Source organism: Miniopterus schreibersii (genome assembly GCF_964146895.1).
Source record: "Miniopterus schreibersii genome assembly, chromosome: 5".
NCBI lineage: Eukaryota > Metazoa > Chordata > Mammalia > Chiroptera > Miniopteridae > Miniopterus > Miniopterus schreibersii.
In genome coordinates this window covers 73,313,988-73,341,221 of record NC_138106.1, presented here as the reverse complement: position 1 = coordinate 73,341,221, position 27,234 = coordinate 73,313,988, and the positions used below count along the sequence as shown (strand labels likewise).

General features: G+C 33.3%; 1 pseudogene across 1 annotated transcript; it reads right to left on the bottom strand.

Annotated features, from left to right (window-relative positions):
- Nucleotides 1-727: 727 nt before the first annotated feature.
- LOC308557498 (broad substrate specificity ATP-binding cassette transporter ABCG2 pseudogene) lies at nt 728-3,700 on the bottom strand (annotated as a pseudogene). Its single transcript has 2 exons — nt 2,467-3,700; nt 728-876 (listed from the first exon to the last, which is right to left on the bottom strand). The product of its transcript is annotated as a broad substrate specificity ATP-binding cassette transporter ABCG2 pseudogene (transcript).
- Nucleotides 3,701-27,234: the final 23,534 nt, after the last annotated feature.

The following is a 27,234-nucleotide window of genomic DNA, read 5'->3' as shown; positions in this document are numbered from 1 at the left end:
CTATCTAAATACTATGAATTTCTCGATGTTAGATTCTGAGCAAAGAGTTCAGAATTGTCTTCTAATGTGACTTTTCTTCATTTACATTAAGGATAGATTCTTATAAGTGAATGAACAAAACTGTTCATTTTATTTGGGAAAATAGATGTTGAATTTGCTTTTACCTGACTGATTACATTTTAGAGACTATTTGAATGGGCTCATTAAGTTCTTTGAAATACTTAGATTTCCAAAGAAACATGTTGAGTGTGAATGTGTGTCTGTGCGTGATATGCATGTGTGCCTGTGCATGTGTGTGTGAGAGAGAGAGAGAGATTGGGAGAGAGAGCAATCATTCTCCTTAGTGTTACTTAGTGTTTATATTTCAGTGATTACTTAGTGTTTACATTTTGATGATTTATGCTTAAAGATAGACCTGCATACTACCCAACTTCTACAAGATCTTTGCATAATCTAATCAATCCACTGGCACTTGTGTTTGAATTTCTATTCTAGTCTCTGCAATCGCAATCCACAAAGGACTGGTTTACTGTTTGTTAGTAGCTGCCTGATATTTATATATTGACTGTTGTACATATATAAATGGTAGGCATTCAATTTCAGCCTCTTTTCAGTAAAACATTTACAAGTTTGCTTTCTTTGTAGAAGGACCTTTAGACAATGTTTTAGCTATTTATTTTATAATAGTATTCTACCTGAAATTAATTATTAATGTTTACATATTTGGTTAAATATCATCATCCATATCAGAAGATTTCATGTTCAGAGAAGACCAACCATGGTGATGATTTTGCATGTATTTGCCCCAAAACATGTCTACCTCTTTTTGCACTGCTCTGAGATTTCTCCAGCTGCCATTTTGAGGGAAGATGAATTCTTCCAAAAGAGAAGAATCTTCATTAATATGATTTAATTCTAGGAGTCTTAGTATTTCTTTTACTTTCTAACCATTACCCTCCAAAATTAAACTTGCTAAATATTGGTGATATCTGCTGTTTAGATAATAATGATATCGATGGAGATGTCCAATTAAAAGCTTGAACTTTTTTAAACCTTGAGAGTTATATAGGTATATTTTATTACATTAATGAGGTGAATTTTGGACCCCATACAAGGGTGGGGGTCTGTTGCCAGGAGAACTAATTAGAATATGGGAACTTCCAATCCCACCCATTGATTCTTAGGGAGGGAAGAGGGGGCTTGTGGTTGAATCAATTGTCAATAGCCAATGACTTAGTCAATTATTACCAAGGTGGAGGGTGACCATGTGTGACCAAACCCTTTTCCTGTGGAATCTCTGGGTAGATAGTGTTCAAATTTAGGTAAATTTTCATGTTTGAGAATGTTTATTGATGTCAGGAAGCCTCCACACACACTTTGGAATTGGGCCCAGAGAACCCTTTTCTGTAATTTAAAATAAAATTGAAATATGATCTCCAAATATAAGCAAAGTGATCAGTTATATTTTAAAAACCACATTCAAGCAGTCTTAATGTGTTTTTATTTATCAGTGAAGACTTTGTATACAGCAAATTTCTAAGGGCTTTCCCTATACTTCATGTGTGATTTTTTAAAGACCTCGTTGCACTGACAGATAGTCAAACTGTTAGTGCAATGAATGAAATTCAATTTGTTAAGTGTTTAAATTATGATTGCTAATATATAGCACAAATTTTCAATGTTAAATGTTTTATTTTAATTGTTGTTAATCTATTTTGGTTTTAAAGCTCTTCACTTTATATAAATCTAAAGATATTTTCTGGTTGTAATATTTCATATATGTATAAACATACATACAAAACATGAAAATACCTAAAAAAACAACTATTTTTTACTGTTGTCATGAAGAAAACCACTTTAAGTTCATAGTTATAAAAATAAATAATACTTCAGTAAATAAATAGTAAGCCACCAAATTTTTAAATAATAATTTCTCTTAAAGATTCTCCAATCAAGTTCTGTATGACAGGAATTTGTTCAGTTATCCAGAGCAAATGAGTAATATATGTTTTTTAATTAAGAAAGTGTATTACATGCAATTGATTTTGTTGAGTGCTTCCAAGCATACATAATCCTAATAATGCCATGAAAAGAATAGACTCATTTTTTTGAGCAAAGAAGAAAGATAATTCAGCCCAATCACTGCTCAGAGATGTTAAATATTTGGTGATGTTCATCCCCTGCTTTGAAGTTTACCCCAACAATCAAAACTCTATTATCTTATCACATGCCTCCCTTCAACCCTCTCCCCCTCCACCCCTAAAAAAGCCCAGGGGACCAAACATTATGGAACCAGATGAAAGTAAAACATGGATAAGAGGCCAGGAGAGAAATCTATTTATTGGAGACATCAGTAAGTGATTAGACTAGACTTCACCCTAACATATGTATTACTGCACACTTCTATGTTTGACATTAAATTTCCTTCATTAAAATAGAGAAAGAAGGTAGAAAAAATTGTTTTACCATGTACTTCAAGTCTTGTAAATGTTGGTGTACGGGATGATGCTCCAACCAACTGAATCCACTTGAACTGATGACAGAAGAAGGTGGCATCCTTGAAGACTACACTCTTGAAGACTACACTCTTGAAGACTACACTCAAGGTGACCTCCTTGAAGACCACACTCTTCATTTTTTGAACCTTTGAGAATTGATCTAACTCAATATCTGTTTCTCTGAGGAAGGGAGAGTTGACATAAAACTTAGCTAATTTTTCTGAGTGGGTTATCTCTCTTGGAAGGCTCCTCAATTTCTTTGGTTTTATCATCTTTGCCCTCTCTGTTTAATACCATAGCAGAGGAGTCTCCATTAATGATATCCAGGAAGAAGTCTGCAGGGTTATTATAGGGCTCACAGTGGTAACCAGCTGATGCAAAGTACCCCACGGCCTCCTGAGCAGGCCCATGGAACATTAGTCTTCCTGAGACCAAAAAGGGGAGGCTGTCAAACAACTTGAAAACAGAAAAATGAGGCTCATGAATGGAGAAGCTGATGGTTTGTCCCTGTTTAGACATCCCTCTTCAAGAGCAAAATGACAGCATTTGCTGAGCTTGAGTCTAAGCCAGTTGTGGGCTCCTCCAGGAACAAGATGGATGGATTATAATAAGGTTCATTCCAATACTAGACCTTTTTCTTCCTCCTCCAGAAACACCATGAATAAACTGAGTCCTATCCTTGGAATCTGTCACCTTAGCCAGACCTAACTCTTGAATGATCATGTTTATCATTCATTTTCTTCATGATTCATCATAGTTGTTGCAAGCTGAAGAATCACTGAGAACTATAAATTTTCTCTCACTGTCAGAGTTCCCATCACACCATCTTGTATCACATAACCTGAATTACACTTGTTAAATGCTAAGTTGAGGAGCTCCATTTGTCAAAACATCTCCAGATAATCCTCATGGCTCTTTCCCTGCAGCTAAGACATCTAACAATGAAGATTTGCCTTCACCTGTGGGTGCCAGAATGGCACTGAGGTCAGGTCTCATAATCCCACAGATATTCATTAGTATTTCTTTTTCAACTGTTTTTGTCCAAGTAGAGTCACTTTTCACTTTTGCTGGATAGCAGATGTTATGAAAACTTAACACAGCTGCTTCAGTAAATGTCTTCAGGTTGTTGGAGCTCTCTCGGGGATGTCACTGGTGTTTCTTTGTGACACTGTGATAAAAATATGGTCATTGCTGGGAGACATCTGGAGAGCTTCTGCCTTTACAGTGCAGTGAACACCTGGGAAGGCAACAGCCTGGGATTGAGGTTACAGTCAGGAGTAACGGGCAACAGGCAGGCAGACAGGACAAGAAGGAGGTGACCCTACATATAATATATTTTTTAATTTAATTTTTTATTGAATTTATTGGGGTGACATTGGTTCATAAAATTATATAGGTTTCAGGTATATAATTCAATAATACATCATCTGTATATTGTATTGTATGTTCTCCACCCAAAGTCAGGTCTCCTTCCCTCACCATTTATTTCCCCTATACCCCCTTCTACCTCCCCATACCCCCCTTCCCATGCTGCTGTCTGTGTTTATGAGTTATTTTTTGTTGTTGTTTGATTGTTCTTTTTGCTTAATCCCTTCACCTACATATATTCTTATATAAAAATTATCTATGATCATAAAGATCAGGATAGTGGTCATCTTGGTGGGGTGAGTAGTCATACAAGAAGACCCCTTCAGATGTGCTCATAGTATTCAACAACTTGGTCCAGATAGTGTTTAAGAAAGCATGTTCTATTTGTAAAAATTTACTGAGATATTCAGTTATGAAGATTAAAGCTTTCTGTGTGTATATTATATTTTAATAAAATACATCCTTAACAAATTCTGTCTTGCTTGATGTGTCAGTCGATGAGAGTAGTGCTACTCTCTTTATGAACTTGTCAATTTCTTTCCATCATAGGCCTGGAATTTATATATCTTTGAGGTTATATTGTTTCATACATGTAAAGTAATTATTATTTTATTTTGGTAATAAAATGTTTAAATTTACTGCACCATCTTTTGTGTAAATACTTTTCCTGAGTTATATTTTTGTATCCTATTATTTTGAATTTATATTTAATTGAGTTGTTTCCTATATAAAGTAAATCCCTGGTTGGTATTGGTCTGATTACTTTTAACTTTATTCTAATATGATTTTTGTATTTTTTGGGGTGATTTTAATATTTACATCGATGGCCATTATTGAGTTTCTTGATTTTATTTCTGTCATCTTAAACACCTTAGTATATAAAACTGTTTATTTGCTTCCTTTCCTGTGTTTTTCTGTTTTCATTTAATGTGCTAAAGTGAATATTTCTGCATTCCTATTTCCCTTTTTGTTATTTAGAAGTTATATATTCCTTTATGTCTCTTTAGTTTTATACAAGTTTGTTTAAAACAAGAAGAGAAAAAATAGTGTAATTTGAACAGGGAGAGTTTAATGTAAACAATAATTAACAGGAAATTAGAATTACAAGGTATTGGCTAGTAGAAAGTAAAGAGAACTCCAAAGAACATGGGAATAGCAAATATAATATATCATGTCATATGTCATATAATCATATCACATAAAATATATTTTAATATATAATAGCTACTTTACTTAAGGATAAGATGGAATGTCAAAGAAGAGACTCTACTTTGTTAAGTAATTTTTTTGGTGATTTCTAATCTGACCTTTTAAATCAAGTTTTTAAATTTTATTTTGTTTATTATTATTTTTAACCTATTTTGTTTTTCCTATGTGCATCACATAAACTCAGGATTGTAAAATTTCACTACTTTGGCACAGTTTTGAATTTGACTTTTTAAAATTTCACATAAAAACGTTTTTATGTTAATTTTGTGACTTGGAGATTCTTAGGTCACATGGATAGTGAAAATAGAGTTAAAATATGTAAACCTTGTGATTTTTTTCCTTCATAATCTGTGAGTTTAAGCATATCTACTAAAAATTATTAAAATTGTAATTTTGACATTCTGTATAATCTTTAAATATTTAAATATTCCTCTGGTAAAATATCACCCATTATGATAACCCAATTATAAATCCATTTTGGATTTTTTATTGCAGGAGTAACTTAGATGATATGAAGTTTACACTTGGAATACTGGTTTCGTAGGGCTCCTGTAACAAAGTACCACACACTGGTGACTTAAGTAATAGAAACTTATTTTCTCACAGTTTTGTAGTCTAGATGAACAAAATCAAGTTGCTGTCAGGGTTGGTCCCTTCTGAGGGCTAAGAGGGAGAATCTGTTCCATGCTTCTCTCCTAGCTTCTGGTGGTTACCACAATCTTTGGCACTGCTTTGGAAATGCAATATTCTGATGATCTCTGGCTTTATTTTCACATAACATTCTTTCTGAGACTTTATTTATATGATATTATTACAAGAACACTAGACATATTAGGTTAGAGTCCCACCTTACTCCAGTATAATTTCATCTTAACTAATTACATTTGCAGTGGCCCTATTTCTAAATAAGGTCACCTCTTGAGGTACTGGGGGTTGGGACATAAACATATCTTTTTGGAGGGATACAATTCAGTTCTTTACACTGGGACATACCTTACCTGAATGATAATCATCATAGTTTGCTTTAACTTTGAGTTAGGCATAGCTATAATAATTTTATCTTGTCTATTGACCTTTTATACTGTAATCTACATCTTAGAAGCAGAAACCTTTTTTTAAGTTGCCATAGAAACATATATTTTAGCTTGTGAGATTTTTATGATTTATTTTAATAAATATCCGAGTGTTACTTTCCAAGTTTACATCTCTTGATTTTGGGAAAGCATTAAACTCATAAGCTGGGTTCTTAAATCAAAGCCACTCTGGCTTTAATTTTCTCATCTTAATTGTTCATTAAGAATATGCCTTATTTTGAGCTTAACTAAATTTGTAACTTATCCGACAACTTTAGTTGCTTTTCAAAGGATGTGTGTCTACGTCAAATTTGACTGTGATACTGTTTTGACTCCTCCCACTGATACATCTTCATCTTCTAAAATTGTTTTTGCTAAGATGAGTGACTTTCATATTTCAAAGCTAAATATTTTTTAAATTGTCATTTTATTTATATTTATAGCTGTATTTGAAAAAGTTTATTATGTCCTGCTTTTGTGTATTCTAAATTCATAATGACACGGTCCTGTTTCTTCTTGGGAACACCATGTCACATGTACATTTCTTTCTTTCTGGGTTTTCTTCTAAGTTCTGTCAAGGCTCTTCCTAAAGCTCATTTGCCAGCTATTCCATTTTTAAATGTGCAAAAATGTAGAAATGTCTTAGTGATCCTGTTCCTCCTTTTCTTTCCATTCTTTAGAGTATTGCCACAATCTCATGTTTTCAAATACTCTCTGTAGAAAGACAATCTAAGATTCCCCCCCGCCCATTACCTGTAGAGACAACTGGCCAACTTACTATTCCTTTGCTTGCTTCATAGGTATCATAAAAATTATGCCTTCAAACCTGAAGTCTTGTCCTTCCCTTCAAATTCTGCTTTTTTCCCAACCTTTCCCATCTTGATGAATGCCATCACGATTTACTATGTATACTGTATAGAAAAAGTATTCATCCTTAATTCCTTCCTCTGTTTTACCCACTGCATCCAACCAGTATTCATCCTTTAAATTCTATTTCAAAGTATATTTAGAATCCTTGCATTTCTCTTTGTGTCCATTGTTACTATTCTAATTTTAGTTATCATCATTTCTTTCTCAGAGAACTGCAATGATATTTTTCTTTTTAATAAAAAATATTTTTAAAGCATGTTTAGTAAAACAAAATTAAGGGGAAAGTATGCAGATTTCCCACTTATCTCCTGCCCCCAACATCACCTTCTTCACCAGAGTGTGGTGCAATTGATAAACTTACAATGACACATCATAATCACTCAAAGTCCATAGTTTACATTAGGGTCACTTGTAGAGTTGTATATTCTCTCCATTGGTGGCTTGTCTTCTTATTTACATTACAATATTTTATGAGAGCAAAAGTTTTTTATTATTTTTATTTTTATTTTAATTAAGTCCAGTTTATCAATTTCTTTTTCATGTGTCATGCCTTTGGTGTTATACCTAAAATGTCACTTAGATTTTCTCCTATGTTATTTCCTAGGAGTCTTAGTGTTCTATATTTTACATTAAGTCTATGATCCATTCTGAATTACTTTTTTTGAAGAGTATACATTCTGTGTCTAAATTAATTTGTTTTCGTATAAGGGTGTCCAGCACCATTAATTAAAAATACTGCCTTTTCTCAATATTTTTGCATTTGCTCCTTTGTCAAAGGTTATTTGACTGTAGTTATGTGGGTTTATTTCTGGGCTCTCTATTCTGTTCTGTTGATCCACTTGTCTCTTCTCCACCACTGCCACACTGTCTTGATTACTGCAGTTTTATAGTAAGTCTTTAAATCAGGTGGTATCAGTCCTCTGCTATGATATTTAACTCATTTCCTCTTTTCTACTTTTGTTTTGTCATCTCAGTTTCATTCCTCAAAAACTCTAAGAGTAATTAAAAATAAATAAATAAATAAAAATAAATAAATAAATAAATAAATAAATAAATAAATGAAATAATGAAGCTTTCTTTGCTAAAATCTTTCAATGAGTATCCACCACTTTTCGGGATAAAATATGAAATTAATACAATGATTTAAAGGTCTTTTAATGATCCTTAACTTCACCCCAAGCCTTTTAGTAATTCCACCTTTTACTTACAGTCACTTTGACTTCTTTAAATTTTCTGGACTGTACCAAGATCTTTCTCCTTTCTGAGTCTTCACACTTACTCTCTTGACTTTCTGATTTTTTTTTTTTTTTTTTTTGCCTCCACTTTTAGCCTGATAGTCTCCACTCATCTTTAAGTTACTTGCACAAAGAGGATCTCCTGAATACATAATTTCTTCCCTGCCTATTACATACTATGAATATATTTTATAAGGTCTGTCTTCTGATCTCTATGCCACTCAGGTCATTCTGCTCTAAAGTATGTGCACAGCAAAATATAATTATTTTTAAAAATCTAATTTAATGAATGAATACATTTTAAGCTAAAAAAGAAAAAAGAAAGAAAGAAAAAGTTGAAAATTTAGAAACTAACAACCTAACTTTTCAGTACAGTCTTTTCAATGATTTTGGAACTGCAATGGCATTCCACTGATATTCTGTCTTCTGAATTCCAATATTTTCTTAGTAAAATAGTCACATTAATCATGATAAAACCATAGGTGATTTCATGTTACTTTGTTCAAAATCCTCCAGTGGTTTTCCATCTCACTCAAGGTAAAAGCCAAAGATCATGCAGTATAGCACTTAGTCACCTTTCTGTTCTCACCTGTCTTTCTCACATTCCACACTAGCAATACTGGATTCCTTACCAGTCTTCAAATACACCAGTCACACACTCATTTCAGGCCCATGGCTGTTTCTTTTTCTTTTCCCTGAAATGCCACAGATGTCTGTTAGTCTGTTTCTTCAGCAACATCAATTCATTACTTAAATGGTGACCTTCCCAGCACTGCCTTTACTTGCCATATGATCTAATACTAATGCAACCCCGATCTCACCACTCATTTAGAGGTGAACTTTTGAACCGGTGCACGGATTCTCAGAGATATGCTACATGTGTACTTGCAAGCTTTTTGTCTTAGAAGGATGTTATAAGGCATGAATTTATCCTATTTGACCCAATGTGAAGAATAAAATGTGCATTTTCAGTTCATATTTTTTGGTAAAACACCATGCTTAAAAAAAAAGAAAAACTACTAGAGATCTAGCACCAATTAAAAAACTTATTATTTTAATAAAATTGTAAAAATATTAGAAGATATAAAGGTGCGATTGAGGTGGTATTCATCTTTCAAATATTCTTATGTTTAGGTTATAAGCATAGTCACTAGAATACTTAGGTGATTGTTAATTTTGATACATGTATTCTGTATATTTTAATAATATTGATAAATAAGTGTTTTTTAGAATATGTTTCCAGTCTGAAGCAAAGTAAGTTATTCTGTGACCTATTAGAATTCTTTCCATTGGTATAATTTTATGTAGTAACATTCTTTTTAGAACATGCAAGAAAATAAGCAAAAGATTAGCCCCCAAACCCAGCATAAGTGGATTAGCCATCTGAGCAGTCTTGAAGGTAATCCTTTTTATTTAGGAGAAAAACATGCTTAATGGAGAATTTACACATCCATGGTATTAAGCTTGAATAACAAAAGAAAATATAAAATGACAATGGGTCTCAATGCTTTTTCTGGAATATTAAATTTGTTGCAGCATATGGACTTAAGCATTATATATGATTTAGAAAAGTTAATCCTGTGACTATGTGTAAAGTATCAAAATTAATCACACTATAACTCATGTGCACGGAGAAATTGTTGGTCTTTTATATTGATTATAATTGACTGAAAAGTCATGAGCCTCACTTTTATGTTCAGGGTAAAATTTAGTACTGACCAATACAAAATTTTGTTAGCTCTAGTAATTTAAATTGTTGTGTTGTATGACCTTTAGTTCTTAGAGAATAATTGTTCCTGCTCTTCTTCAAATTGGCATCTGAGGGGATGTAACAGGGGCTTTTTTAATCTTTTGATGTTGAGGACAGGGGAAGCTAAGCCCTCCTTCTGATCCTTGGGTGTAGGTGATTTGGTTGCCTTTGAGAAGTGAGTGGTCTTCTTAGCAGATTCGTGTGGTGTTCATGGCTGGCTTCTGGGACTCTGCTGGTTGATCTCCCTGAGCTTGATGGATCTGTTGGCTGCTCCTGGAAGCATGACCTTTCTTCAGCTCTAATAGGAACATAAAAGTTTTCTTCATCCATCCTCTTGGTTTAGGACATTCACTCATAAAAATGTAAATAGTAGGCTTTCTGAATAAGGAAAGACTCTCTGAGAACCAAGACAAGTAGAGGAGGGATTTGTACAGTTTTTTCTTACTCCAAATCACAGACATATCTTCCTTCCTTACCACTCAAGGAAGTCCATTAGTCTATGGCTAATCCTGAGTCTCAGACACGTTATCTTCTTTATATGAAATAATTTGTGACTTACTCCCCTAAGTCTGTTTCTAGATTTACTAAAGAAACAAGTCAGTAAATTAAAAGGCATGGTCTTTGTTTAAATATATCTTTCAAGTGTATTAAGAGATCACAGTTCCAAATTCATTAGCTTGGGGTTAGCTTGGGGCAAAAAAATTTATAATTTAGCCTTAGTAGTGAAAGAATGCAAAGGAACATTAATTAAGGGATAAATTAAAATGTACTAGGTATTTATCCCAAACCCACTTTTTCCCCCTTAGGGTTGTATTTGCTCCCTACATCTCAAAGACATTTTTATCCATTAGGTACTCCATGTTTTTCTTGATTTACCTGGTTATTAGGTAAAATGTAATTGCTTACCTAATTAAGTCTCCAGAATGCTTTTTGACATTATGTTCATGATCCACATTTATTTGTCATGAAATTTTAGATACTTCAATTGAAAGAAAGTAAAAAGGGAGGGAGGGAGAGAGAGAGAAAGAGAGGGAAAGAGGGAGGGGAAGGGAGAAAGAGAAATAAAGAGGAAAAAGGAAGGAAGGAAGGTTAAGAATAAAAAAGGAATAATAAAATAGGGGGGAAAATAAGGGAAGGGGAGAATGAAGCAGAAATAAGGTAACATAATTTTTTTTAGTTTTGTTCATATATTTAATTGCATGTTGTATACTCATGTTGTATAATAATATAAATATATTACACTCATGTACACTCATATTGTATAATAATAGAAATATATTTATAAGTATCAGGAACAGGCAAAAATTAATAAGGGAGAAAAAATGTAAACCTTTGGAAACCCCTGCCCTAGCACTAGCCCACTCTCCTTTTGAAAGCTGTAAATTACATAGTCATGGTAAATTTTATTAATATAGACGGAATTCTCTTCCTGGAAGGTAGTGTGTGTGTGTGTGTGTGTGTGTGTGTGTGCATGCGCTCATGGAGAATGGACGTGGCTTAATAACCATGAAGTAACCAGGTTGTAAAATTCCAGTGACTTAAAGCTAGGGAATCACACGGAGAATGGCAGGTTTCTCTCCCACTCCACAGCTCCCACAAGGAAGCTTAACACAGGATCTTTACTTAAAAGCAGAAGGATGGATTTATGAGCCAACATCTTCTTGATCCCACCCTCTTTTCCTGTTCTCTCTCAGATACTAGTTTCAGTATCTGTCCTTAACTATTTGCCTTGAAAGGGAAACACTTGCCATCTGTTCTAGATTATAAGAAACAACACGGAATCATGCTCTAGGTCTCTGGGACTTCTCAAGTTAATCTCGGCTACTGTGTGATTCATTGTGCAGTCTTTTTTGTGGATCTCATTTTTGATATCTCTCTTAAGTTCACTGTCTCTATATAGTCCATAAACCATTCTGGCCTCAAATGCCATTATTGAAATGGAATCATCATCTATGAGAAGCAGTTGTGGCCATGATGCATTGATGTAACATGAAAACAACCAAACGAAGCTACTGCACCCCACATATAATAATAACCTGCCTTTATTTTCTATCTGAGTATCCTGTTCATTTTGCAGTATTATATATACTGATTACTCATCAGGAACCTGGTTTCATCTTCTTTATATTAAGGGACTTAAAACTAGCAAACTAACCAGAAGTAACCAGGTTGTAAAATTGCAGTGATTTAAAGCTAGGGAATTACATGGAGAATGGCAGGTTTCTCGCCCACTCTGCACCACCCACACAGAGAAGCTTGACATAGGATACATTGATTAATGAAGTGATTCGATTTGGTGCTTAACTCAAACAGTTAGTTTGTTGGTGAATGACAGGCTACAAGGTAAACCTGCAGTGAATCGGCTGAAATGATTAGGTAATAGCAAAGCAGAGGGCCTGAGGCCTATAGAGTCCTTAGTTTAGAAGTGGATCAGGTGAAAAGAAAAGTTGAGCAGCACCAAACATCAAGTTCATAAACACTAATATTAGGGGATAAGTTAAATTATGCAACCTAGTAGCAGAGTTGTCATCTTGTTAATATACAGTTAGATGCAATCACAGGGTCAAGGGGGCAGAAATGATAAGGGAAATTGATGTTTATTGTATGCATGTGTTAGGGTCAGGAATTGGTGATTTTGCAAATTGTGTAGAATGATTTCCCACCGTGTGTGGTAACTCTTCTCATTGCAGATGAATATATGGAAGTTAAAATTTTTCTCAAGTCCAGAATTATCAGCTTTTTATTAGACACACCTAATACTTTTTTATATACTTTTGTATATAAAAGTATACTTTTGTATACTTCTTTAAAATTGATTTTTACAGAGAGAGAGGAAGGGAGACAGAGAGGAGGTGTTGTTTACTTTTTTTTCCCATTTGTCCTTTCCCATTATGTCCTTGGAACTATCCCTTTGATTTATTGACATTTTTTCTTGTTTTCAATAATCCTTCAAAGATATTTTTATTTATGTGTTATTTCATCTTTTCTTGCCTCTCAGTGTTCTGTAGTTCAATGCACACAATACACACGTGCACAGCATAAACATTCTCACTCAACCAATACCGCATACTGTATAGCATGCCCATCCTGTTAGCTCACAACTCTCTGCATAAACAAACTCGTATCCTCTTGTCAGTTGTTGTTAAGTTGATGTTTTTACCTGGTCCTCTATGGAACATCTCATTTTTCACCCATATTCTCTGCTATCCACTGACCTTTTTTCATTGCAAACTAATCTAAGTAAAAATGGTCATTTTTATGTTTGTGATTGATACTAACGTCATTCTCTCCATTTGAAATTGCTCATGCTTTAAACTCAAATGTAGAAACCACATGAACTCTACCTCTGTGCTATATAGAACTGCATCTTGTTCATTCTATACAGCTTCTTTGTCTCCTGCTTTTGATAGAAAAAGAATAACCTCTAAGTTGAACTCAACCAGAGCAAGTCTTCTACACTTTACAAAAGTCATTGATTCCGGGTAACTTCTGAATTATACTTTTAGACATGCCTCTAGCTACGGCATCCTGAGGTTTTTCTTTTTAACATTTTCATTTCCACTAAGCCTGCACTACATAAGCACTGTCTCAAAAGGCTTTCGCTATCAAAGTTTGATAGAAACTTGAATCAGGCTCAGCATAGGTCACATGGATGACAAGTGGGAAGTAACCCAAACATAAACCCAGTACTAATTAGTGACAAGAGAAACTGGGTGATATTACCTCTTCCATGCTGAGCATCTATTTTGTTCAATCTACTCCATTACAGGCACCTGCTCCTTTAATTCTCTGAGTTATCCCTATGAAACAAATGGCATTTCCATTTTACAGGTGAAACTTAGCAAAATTAAGCAATTTGTCTGAAAGTGTTGAGTTTGTAAAAAGCAGGGCTGAGATCTGCCTCATGCTGTTAGTTAAACAGTGATTTGAGCTACATTTTCTGTGATTAGTCTTGTAACTCTCTCTTGAGTTTATTTCCCATGCACTTATATCATACCTATTATGTGCCAGGCACAGTTCTAAGGACTTTACAACATTTACTCGTAACAATCCTATAAATTAGGCATTGTCATCCTCATTTGAGAGAAGAGGAAACTGGGGTCAAGATCATACAGCATATAAATACTTTCTTTTCAATGGATAGGTGTAGCTAGATGGTGCCATGGAATAAAATCATTGCATTTTTAAAAAATTTAGGTTTGTTTTAAAATAGGTTTGCATTCAAAAGTAGAAGTTTTTGCTTGCGCTCATGCTATCAGTTGTCCATGCCTGGAAGACATTTACCTTTTAAGCCTCGGTTGCTTTAACTGCCACTACCACTATTTCTTATTGGCAGCTACTAGACTTTCAGGCTGAGAAACCTGGGACTAATAATGGTTTCTAGGAGATGTACATTAGAGATCCAATATATTTCATTTATAGCACATGCCCTATTTCCTCAATATACTTCACTCTAGTCAAGGCTCTCTGTGACTGGAAGAAAGAAATACTTCACAGCATCCCTACAACTGCAGGCTGCTGACAAGGACCATTAAGTAATTTAGATTTAAGTGTCTGTGGAATTGCTGGCTAGAACTACTACAGTGGTGCCATAGGTTAATAAAGGTTTGCTTCTAGTTCTGCCTGGGTCTTATATTTCCTCTCACTGGAACTTAAGGCACTGAAAACTTTCTGTGTTTATGTGTGTTTTTGTGTTTATTGTTTTTAGTAACACACAACATGGTTTGAATAAAATACTATACAATTAGGTGAATAATGTATTACATGCATAGCATTAAAGAGATCAGGAAAAAATGTGTTATGATTGGTTACATGGCTCCTCCATGATGTTATTTGGTGTGATGCTTGCTCTTCACATGAATTGCTCTGACAGTTTTTATATCTTGTCATTGCATGCTGATGGCAGTGTGCAAATAGGTTTGCCACATAGGAATTACCTGTCCCACAAGTTCATTTTCAATGGCATTCTAAAGATCAACCATCCTTGCAGGAGTTAAGAAAGATTTATAGAATCATTGAAATGCAAATCCTTAGAAAGAAAGACAAAAGTTGCTGACAGTTCACTATTTTAATGTTTTATATACTTTTTAGATTTAACGGATATAAAATAAACATATAAAAAATCAGTTCTCCATTAAAATCAAATTTTAATGTTTTTTCACCCCTTCATATAAAACAACAGAACCTGAGAAATCCTTGCAAGGAAATTATACCAGAAACAATAAATAACTAACATTTGTTTTAAATGTAGAAACACCAATGTATTATTCCTTATACAAAGCAGTGGCTTACCTAGTAAATTATCTGTATATAGATTACCAAACAAAACTAGAAATTCTCCAACTTCAATATTTGTAAGTCCACATCTGCTTGATCAGAGAGAACTAAAAATGTTGTTGAAAGTAAAACTAGGAACATCTAATATTTTGGTTACATATGTATACACATAGATATAGGAGAAAATAATACATAATGCACACACAAATATATTTCAAATGTTCTAACTCTTGCATATAAGTGATGTCAGTCTTATATGCTGTTTCAAAAATAGCCAGAGCATTCACTAAAGAAAACCATTTAAAGTGTGCATGGCAAAGAACTCTCTTAAGTCATTACCTAATTTGCTTCTTTCATGACAACTGGGCTGATTTTTGTGGATGGACATGATATTTTGTTATACACTACTTTATATACTGCAATGGTAAGGCAATATTTCTTATTACACACATGCATTTTTAAAGAATTGCAGATATAATTTAAAGATCAGGAATATAAAGGAGGTACAACAAAAATAAAAATCTGCATTCTAAAAGATCTTAAAATGGAAATATCAAGTATCAGCAGTACAAACTATAGCTGATTTAAATCAATTTAAAATAAAATTTGAGATTATAGGCTTATAAATTTGTAATAGATTGTTAGTTCCTTCAGGATAGTTGAATCTTACATGTCCACAGAGTGTAATTTCTAGAATTACTAGAATCCCTGAGTAAATTGCCTTTGAGTTTTCAAAGTGTTTGTTTTGTATCAAAATTTCCTGTTGTTTTTCTCTTAAAATACATGTATTGACTCTACTTTCTCCATCTCTCATGTACTCTGTCTTACTCTTACACTAGAAATATTAAAGCCTCCTTCATCCCTCAAGTTACTTTTTTAAAATATATAGAAGGCAGGTGTGGCCCACATGGCTCAGTGGTTAGAGTGTCGACCTGAGCACCAGAGGGTCTTGGGCTCAATTTCCAGTCAAGGGCAGGTACCTCTGTTGCAGGTTCTATCCCTGCCCTGGTCGGGGTGCGTGCTGAGGAAACCAATGGTGTGTCTCAGACACGTGGGTGTTTCTCTCTCTCCTCCCTCCTTCCCTCCCCCCCCTTCGCATTTCTCCTCAGTCTAGGGAAATGATACTCAGTTTTTCATGACCTGCTTTTACTTTGAAGCCATTCCAATGTCAAAGAAACAAGTAATAATTAGCCCTTGTGTTCCCATAAGGCTTGTCCATAGCACAGCCCCAATAATTATGGGATAGAATTAGTTACACACCTTCATTGTCTTCCAATTTTGATGTCCTTTAGAACCACATTTTACTCATATTTGTATCCCTAGTAGACAATACTGTGGCTTACGTGTAATATATATTAAATAATCGTTTGAACCCCAATTTTATTTAAAAAATAAAGTATCCATATATTTGTGATTTATTTTAACTGTTTTAACTATTTAATCTGTTTTCCTGCCACAACCCCCCAAAATTATCTCCAAAATTATATGAAAGAATATGCATGTATGTATGTAGGGATATACATAGAAACATCTGTGACCACAAAAAAATAAAATAAAATAAAATAAGAACTGATGATTGCTGATTTTAGTGACAGTTTAACTTCATATTTCAAATTAATACTAGCCATACCATCTATATAAAATATCTTAATATTAAAGGTATAAATGAGATAGTAGTTATGAAAATCACCATAAAAATAAAATTATGCATACAACTAAAATTTTCACATAAAATTTAATTCAATTTTAATTGTAACTACTATACCCATAGATTACCCATATAAAACACTTAAAAGATTATGTTATTCATAGTTTGTTTTTTGAGCAAGATCTCTAAACTATTGAAAAGTAAATTTCATAAGATACTTTTTCCTTTGAGTCATGAATTTCCCATGGTTGATTTTTACCTAAAAATAATTTTATGATTTTCTTTTAAAAAAAATACCAATTATTTGAGAATATTAGTTAGCATGTGTATGAGTGTGGCATAATCTGTGAAAGCTCATACATTATTCTTAGAAGATCTTGAGCATTTTTTATTATAAACTATGTCCAAATGATTAATCTTGAAGAATAGTCTGTGATATATTAATACATAGAATATGAATAAAATGTTTTGCTCTCAAAGACACAATAGCATATATGATATATAAAAACATTAAAACTAATTTTATACTTAAGTTGTCTTTTCTAAAAATATAATCAACTTAGACACAAAAGTGGCTAAAATATATGACACTTGATATTTACTCCATGGTACACAAAATGAAAAGTAAAAGTGTACTTTGAAGGACATTGACCTTCAAAGGGCATAAACAACTGAAGAAGGAAACAATGAAAATAACCCTTTCATTAAGTTTATGCACATTTATTAAATGAAAATAAGAGATATGTTGTATTAAATTATGCACCAATGCTCTTTCACTCCAGTATCTATAAAGGGGAAAACTGAGCATAAAAAAAAAGAATACATTTAGCGCATTAGAAACTCTTATAAAAATTTTCATGCTAAAGGAGAAATATTGAGATTTAGGAAATAAGCGCTGTAAAGTGGTTATAAAACAGTTTTGGCTGTGACACATTAACATTTACATTGTTATTTAGCACAGGCACACACTCACCTACACAGACACATCGGGAGAGAGAGAGAAATAGAACGTTACTCATTTTCATTTTGTGCATCAAAGAAAGCTCCAGGAGCATAGTATTTAACTAGAAGCGTCATTAAAATGTCACACTCCCCTGGTTTTCCTCCCCCTCCTGCTCAGTCTCTTACCAGCTTTTCCCCTGTTTGCCACCCACAAAATATTCAGTGGGGAACCGTCCAGGGTGCAGTGCCATTTCTCATTTTTCTCTGTTTTCAGTCCTTTAGTTATCTCACCATGCCCACATTTTACAGGCTCCCTCTAAAGAGATGACTACACATTTCTCACATCTTGTCAATTTCTTAGACTTTACACTTGGACTGTATAGAGAACCCCATTTGCGACATTCTACTTGGATTCTTTAAGGAGCCTCAAATCTAATCTGTCCAACACAAAATGTATCTTTTTTCTCACTCATTACCTGCCCCTCCCCCATATCTGTAAGTGAGACCGTCACTCATTCAGGTGCTCCAGCCAAATCATTCATTTGTGACTCCAGGTTATTCAGAATTTTTAATACCTAATTTTAGCTTCTTTAATCTTGTTTTAAGTATATGTTTTGTATTATTGCATCCTTGTCAGACTATGAAGAGGCATGATTTTGGGGGGTTTGGGGGATTGTTAAAGTTTCTTTAATTTTATGTATCCTGAATAAAGTGATAATTTGCAAAACACTCATAGTCATTTGAAATAATAAAATATTTTTCTTCTTAACTAAAAAAAAAAAAAGGTAGAAAAGGAGAGAAGGAGAGGGAGAGGGAGAGGGGCAGGGGGAGGGGGAGAAGTAAAAGAAAACCACCACCACCACCACAACACTGGAAAAATAGCTTATAAGTAAACCTAGTTGGGGAAAATCATGAAAAAGGTCAGGAAAAAAATTATCAAATACTTATTTGACTACCATGGAGAAAACCAATGAGACATTAGAGGAGCCACTAATGTTGTCTACACACAAATGTGTACCTTGTAATTATCAATAATAGAAAGAATGTTTGAGGTAACCATTTAGACTATATGTAATTTCACTTTCCTGTTTGACATTAGAACCCTACTCTGTGAAAGATGCAACTCCACCATTTATATAATTTCAGCACAAAATGTCATTTTTTTTTTTTTTTTAATTCTCACCCAAGGATATTTTTTTCCATTGTTTTTCAGAGAGAGTAGAAAGGAGAGAGATATATAGAGAGAAACATCGATGTGAGAGAGACACAATGATTGATCCCCTCCCTCACTTGCCCCAATCAGGGCCTGGGATCAAGCCTGTAACCCAAAATGTCATTTTAAATATTTATTGTTTACTATATGCAAGTCAATGTTTTAGGTCCAGGAGATATTAAAACAAATATAGGCAATGTCAGATCCATCAAGGATCCTAGTCCTATTGGGAAGAATTAAATAAATAAATTCATAAAACTAATAAAAATTGTTTGACTTTTGAATATGTTTTAAACACATAGAAGTAAATGGTAGATTGCAATGGATCATTACTTTAGATGGACTACTTAGGGAAAACTTTTCTTTGGAAATGACATTTGACAGATACTTGAAAAATGGGAAGGTGTTGGCCAATTGAAACACCTTGGGAATAGCTTTCAGGTAAAAACCATCAAATGTAAAGTAATGGGAAAAGTGCTTATTATAATGAGGAATAGAAATAAGGCCAGTGTGGCTGAATTCAGGGGGATATTTGCATAAGGTGAGTTTAGAAATGTAGGGAGGGACTCCATTCTGTAAGATTTAGAATGTGATATTATAGAGTTTAAATTTTATTGAAAGTTCAGTGCAAAGATGTTGGAGGATTTAAGCAGAGAAAAGGTAAGATCAAATTTATATTCTGTAAAATAACTCTGACATATTCTATGAAAAATAATCATTAAGGTGGCAAATGCAGTATTCCAAGCCAGAGATGTTGACTTGTGGTAGAATTGAGGCCATGGAAAAAGAAGTGAACACATTTGAAATATAGGGTGGAAGCAGAACCAGTTATATTTTATAATAGATTTGATATAAGAGGACATAATTGAAAGGTGAAATTAATGGGAATTCAGACTTTGGCTCTAGGTAGAAATAGGAATAAATTGGTGAAACTGTAGAGAGTGGACTGAGGACCATTACTCTGTATAATTTCATAATAAATGTGCTGTGAAGGTTAGAGATTTAAAGTATGTAAAGCACTGAGGTCATGTTCTGGCACTTAGAAAGTAATTATTAAATATATCATTATTATCCTTTTTATAATTAATATCAATTTTAGCTATATTACAGTGCAAATTTCAAATCTGTGTGCTATTTGATTAAGATCTGTAGCTATATAGAAGTCTATACTTTTTTCCTCAAGTGTTAGATTGACATAAAAATATGTTAAATACATTAATTACTTATTTAATTATTATTTAAAATGGACTTTAAAATATTTTCTTAATTATCAGCTTCTCTGAAACTATATTTTCTAATGTTCAAGGTGTCTTGCTTAGAGCGCAGTAGCTTTCAAGCCCAAGCTGTTTATTTATAGATTGTATTACATATCTATTTTCTTTCAAGATTTATTCATTATAGTTGCAGCCATTTTTATATATCAACTTATTTATTTTTCCTTCTTTATTAAATTTATTGGGTGCCATTGGTTAATAAGATCATAGAGGTTTCAAGTGTATATTTCTACAGCACATGATCTTTATATTGCAGTGTGTGCCCACCACCCAGTCAAATCATCTTCTGTCACCATGTATTTGGTCCCCTTTACCCTTTACTACTTCCCCACACCCCTTCCTTCTAGTAATCACCATACTGTTTCTGTGTCTATGAATTTCAGTTTTATATCCCATGTATGAGTGAAATCATATGGTTCTTAGCTTTTCCTGACTATTTCTGTTAGCATGATATTTTCAAGGTCCATCCACATTGTTGCAAGTGGCAGTATTTCATCTTTTCTTATTGCTGAGTAGTGTTCCATTGTACATATGTATCACATCTTCTGTATCCAATCATTATCAAAGGGCACTTTGGTTGTTTTCATATCTTGGTCTTCTTGAATAATGAATGCTGCAATAAACATAGGGGTGCATATATCTTTGCAAATCTTTCCAAAATTTTCAGGTCGATACCCAGAAGAGAATTCGCTGGTTCATAAGGTAATTCTATTCTTAATTTTTTTCAAGGAACCTCTGTGCTTTTCCCATAGTGTCTGTAACAGTTACATTCCCACCAGCAGTGAACTAGGGTTCCTTTTTCTCTATGACCTCTTCAACGCTTGTTATTACTTGTTTTGTTGATAATCGCCACTCTAACAGATGTGAGGCGGTATCACATTGTAGTATGATTTGCATTTTCCTAATAGTTAGTGAAGCTAAACATCGTTTTATATATCGGTTGGCCATTTGTATGTTTTCTTGGGAGAAGTGTGTTCAGATGCTTTGACCATTTTTTAATTGATTGTTTTTTATTTGGTGTTGAGTTGTATGAGTTTTTTATATATTTGGGATATGAACGCCCTGTTGGAGCTGTTGTTTGCAAATGTCTTGCCCCATTCAGTTGGTTGCCTTTTTGTTTCATTGGCAGTTTGTTTTGCTGTGCACAAACTTTTTAGTTTTATATAGTCCCATTCATTTATTTTTGCCTTTACTTCCCTTGCCTTTGGGGTCAAATTCATAAAATTTTTCTTAAGACCAAGGTCCATAATTTACTACCTGTGTCAAAATTCCAATGTCATATTATAAAGAAATAGAACAAAAATGATCAGATTTGTATAGAACCACAAAAAACCCCAAATAACCAAAGCAATCCTGATAAAAAAGAACAAAGCTAGAGGTAACACACTATCTGACTTCAAATTATACTACAGAGCTACAATGATCAAAACAGCATGGAAACGTACACTTGAAAGCTATATAATCTTATTAATCAATGTCACCCCATTAAACTTACTTTTTTTAAAAAAAGCATGGTATTAGCAGAAAAAATAGACCCCACAGACCAACGGAATAGAATTAAATTAAAAATGTTGGTGAGGATGTGAAGAAAAGAAATAATCTTGCACACTACTGGTGGGAATACAAATTGGTACAACCACCATAGAAAACAGCATGTAGGTTCCTCAAAAAATTAAAAATAGTATTATGATATAAACCAGAAATTCTGGATATTTATCTGAAAAAAAATAAAACATTAACTTGAAAAGGTGTATGCACTTCCATGTTCATTGCAGCATTATTTACAGTCATGAAGACATAGAAGCATGTAAGAGTCCATAAATGAATAGAGAAAATGTAATATATATATTATGTAACATATATTATAAATATATGTAGTATATATATTATAAATATAGATATTTAAATGAAATATTGTCAACCATAAAAGGAAAAAAATCTTGCATTTGTGACAACCTGGGTGGACTTTGAGGTCATTTCACTAAGAGAATTAAGTGAGACAGAGAAAGAGAAATAGTATAATTTCACTTTTATGTGAAATCTAAAAACAAAAACAGAAACCTGAGCTCCTGGATACAAAGAACACATTGGCGGTTGCCAGAGGTGAATGGGAGGTAGGCAAAATAAGTGAAGGGGGCCATAAGGCCCACATTTCCAGTTATAAAATAAATAAGCCATGGGGGGTAATGTACAGCATGACAACTATAGTTAATAATACTGTATTGCATATTTGAAACCTACTAAGAAAATCTTAAAAGTTCTCATCACAAAAATTTTTGTGAAGTAAATTGAGTTAGTTTATCACAGTTACTTTGCTTATAGTCAATTTACTTTTCATATTTATTGTTATTGTTTTCTTCAATCATTAAGACTTTATGTATTTTGAATATTTGAGTTTCGCGTGATATATTTTGCTAATATTTTTGCTGATATTTAAAATTTTTACACCTTTTTTTGATTTTTGCTTTCACAAAATGTGTGTGTATACAGTTTCACTTTATCATTTCTAATAAATCTTTCTTGCATCAAATGTTGAGTTATTAGAAAGTCCTTTGCTATCCTCAGTTTACATGGGAATTCACCTACATTTGATTGTTTCTCAGAACTTATTTTTTTATAAAGACATTTAGGTCTCTGATACGTTTTAGAGTTTATTCTTATGTTTAGTGGATATATTTGTATTCTTTTTCTAAAATAGTTCTCTGGCTGTCCCAGAATGACTTATTAAAAATTTCCTTTAGCCAAATGATTTTTAATAGCAGTTTTATCATATAGTGTTAAATTGATCACACATTAAATTTTGCATATACTTTTGACTTTTTCTGAATTTTATATAATTTTATATATTTTTTTCTATATCTGTCTATTCATGTATCAACACTACACTATTTGAATTGTAGAGGTTTTATAATCTGTTTTAATATGTGATAAGGTTAGTCCCACTTCCAGATTTCTTTTTCTTTCTTTTCCTTTTAAATTATTATTGCATGTCTATTTGTCTATATTTATTAGTATCAATTTGTGTGGGTACGTAAAAAGCCTATAGTTATTTTTAATGGAATTGCATTAATTTATATATCAATTAGACCTCACATCCTTATATAACATCTAGTAATCTACAAAAGGTACATCTTTCTTTTTGTGTATTTGTTGAGTGTCCTAGAGTTTTCCTTGTATGTTTTGCATATTACTAGTTTTTTATTTATATTAGATTTTTCGTAACTATATTTATCTTTGTTTCCATTTTAAATGAGCTTTCCTTACATTTATATCTTTTAACTTATTTTTTGTGTAAATGAAAGTTATTGATTTCTGTATGTTAAAACTATATCCTGTTATCCTAAATAAATGTTTTGTTGTTTTAAAAGCTGAACATGTTTTAATTTCCATATTTATTTCTTCTATTATTCATGGATTATTTCTACTTTCCATAATATTTTTATGTAGTTGAATACTTTCTAATTATCTGGTTATTCTAGAGGTCTAGTTTAATAACATTGTGGTCAGTCATGTTTCTCTCAGTAATTTCAGTCTTATGTTTGACAGGCCTTAATTGGTAGGAGGAGATAAAGATTAAATTAGATTTTACATAAATATTTTAATTTATATGTAATGGGAAATTTAATATCTAAGAACAAAACTCTCAATACCCAAAAGTAAATGTAAAAGCTGTGAATCACTGTAAAGTCTTGTCAAGGTGAATAGAATTGCTGGAAAGTTACATTAAAAATGTAAAGTTTTGCACCCTAATGAATGCACCTTATTTTATTCAGCACATTAAATGAACATTTTGACATCACACATTGTAGAGGAATGAAGGTGGTTTGGGGAAGATCAGTGCTGAAAGGGGGTTGGGGGTGTTGATACTGGGTCACACAGTTCAAGCATCCAAACTAAAGTTTCTATAACAAAATAGAAAAAAACTATTAAGGTAGAGAGAAAAGAAAGCCATAACTCGAGGCATGATGATTCAAGAAACTAAAAGGCAGCAGCATAAAATTTGCTGAGTGTTGATAACACCAGGCCCCCTTCCGCAGCATGATCTACCATGGCCACGAGTTCACATCTTGGCAAGAACACTGACTCACTGCCTTCATACTGTAAACCAGGGTTAGTGCAGCACAGCTAACCCCAGGTCCATCATTAGCTCTAAGAACTAACCATATTTCTGAATAAGAACTGATTTGGGAATGTGGTAGGGATTAGCCTATGTAATAAAATTATTGTATTAGTGCTTTTTACTAAAATATGTTAGGGGTGGCATACTCTTTCAAAATAGTAGACCTGGGTAGAAACTGATACACTTCCTGCTTTCCTATTTTCTTGTATCATGTTGGATCTCAGGCTTTATAAGGACTTTAGGTTGTTTGGGTTGTGTTTTATAGGTAGTGGCATGCAATTAATAGAATGCACTTGGTAAGAGTTAATGATGCAAATTGCTTTTTAAGGAAGATTTCTTTGGAATAAAGAAAATAGAATCAATAAACCAATTAAGTCTTTCAATAAAAACCAGTAAAGAGATAATCATACCATGTGAGTTACAGATGATGTGTTTTTATAAAGAATCTGGTATTAAAAGAGCATGAAGCTGTTAATTTGACATATTATAGTTGATCATAGATCAAGGATTTAAACAACCCAGTTGAGCAAACTACTTTACCACTTGGACTCTGTTGTCTCATCAGCAATAAGAAGAAAATAAAAATCCCTTGACTATTTCTCACAGCTATTGTGGGAACAAATTAAAATGGTGATTATAAAGACTCCTGAAAAATAAAATCCCAAATAAATTTTAGGTGCCCTTATAATTAGTTGTAAATGTTAAAGAGCTCTCATAAATGTCTAAAATTAATATTACTTTCATTTTAAAAAGCCAAGTAGTTCTTTCCCTCTTCAGTTCCCCTTTACTTTTTATTCTTTCAATATTTCCTAATGAACATATGGGGAGAATTTTTCTTTATTACATACATGATTCAAATGCACACACACATACATAACACAGACACAATTTTTCTATGCCATATGGGTGACATTTTTCTCTGTAACTACACACATCCCCAAAATAATGATTCTTCTTTGATTTTTTGTCCGTCGTCATGGCTATCTGAGTAGCCAGGTAGCGCAGACCTGGTGACTACAATATAAGCAGATTAAAAAGAGCAAGGATGCATTACATGCAGACCGCAGACAGACATCACAGCTCTTTAAATTCAATAGATCTGCTTGCTGCACTTACTTTTGTTGTAGTAAGCAAGTCTTACATTATGGTCATTCATCAAGGTGGATGATGCATTGTTACATCATCGCTACTTTGACATATGAAAGATTCCGTAGCTCATTAGCTGCAGAAGGTTATGTTCGATCAGGAGGCTTAAGTTTCTGTCCATCCTCAGTTGCTAACAGACATCATGACTTTGGGCTAGACCTTGTCACTTTGAATTTTTTCTTTCTTTCAGATAAAGCGTGGTTATCAGTTTAGGATTAACTTTATGACCCCTGCTAGTTTTAGTATTCTATGATGCTAAAGAACATTAAGAGTTTTGAATTCAAATCTTTACCTGATACCTGCATTCTCTGAGGAACATGGGGACATCCTGAGACATACCTTAGAGGGTCATTTAATTGTGATTTCCTCAAAACTTAAAAGGTGACAGAGCTCTCCATCACCATATCCCCAAGAGAGGAAAATACAAAGATAAAAACAAAACTTGAAAAGTAGATCCTTTGATTTTCTAACCAAGGAAGAAAAATATAGCTTTGAGAGACAATGAGAGCTCAAGTCAAAAATGTGAAAGCCTTCATCCATTTCATAAAACCCTGTGCCAACTGCTATTGGCACACATTTAAAATTCATTGTCTACTAGAAAAGGCTATAGAAATCAATGTTGAACCTAAGAAGAATCGCAGACAAGAAGATCGATTGCACCTAAATCTTGTCAAGGTCGTTTCTGATGGCATGTTAATTTTTTTTTTTTTTTTGTAATATGACTTCTTTAACTTCATGTACTGGGTGCTCTTTTTTCCCTCTCAATCTGGAACTTCTAAAAAGTTATCCTATCCGTATAAGCATGACAAAAGCTATAAAATATGTGGTGATCTTTTAAGTGTATGAAGTCTCTCCCAATAAAAAGAGTGATGGCATTAGAAGTGTTGATGTGAGTGTGAACATCGATTGGTGTTCTTTTGAGAGTGGCATAATTATCTTTAAAACCTCCAATGGTCACTGATGTGACATCTCCAAGGTGCTTGCCTAGTACAGGGCTACAGAATATTTTCCTGGGTAGCTGCTAAGTCAATAATATGCCTTAAGCAGTGGTTTTCAAGCTAAACCCAATTAGATCGAAATAAGAAAGAGTCACCAAGATGGAAATGCTGGAGAATAAGGCAGAAAGAAAAATTTAAAACAGAGGGTAGGAAAGAATTAGGAAACGCCTTGACTTCAAAGCAAGGAAGTGAGGTATGTTTGTCATTTGGACCCTCTGAACACTTGAAAATGCTCTAATAGCTCAAGACTACAGACTTGGAGAAAATAAAAATAATTTGATTTAATGCTGCAATGAACATAGAGATGCATATATCTTGGATTAAGAAGATGTGGTACATATATACACTGGAATACTACTCAGCTGGAAGAAAAGATGAAACATTGCCATTTATGACATGAATGGATCTTGAGAGTATCATGCTAAGCAAAATAAGTCAGACAGAAAAAGTCAAGAACCATATGACTTCTTTCATATGTGGGATATAAAACTGAAACCAACAAATGAACAAACAAGTCAAACAAGACAAAAAAACCTCATAAACAAGACAACAGTGTGGTTGGGGAAGGGCTGGGAGGGTAGTAAAGGGTAAAGGGGGCCAAATATACGGTGAT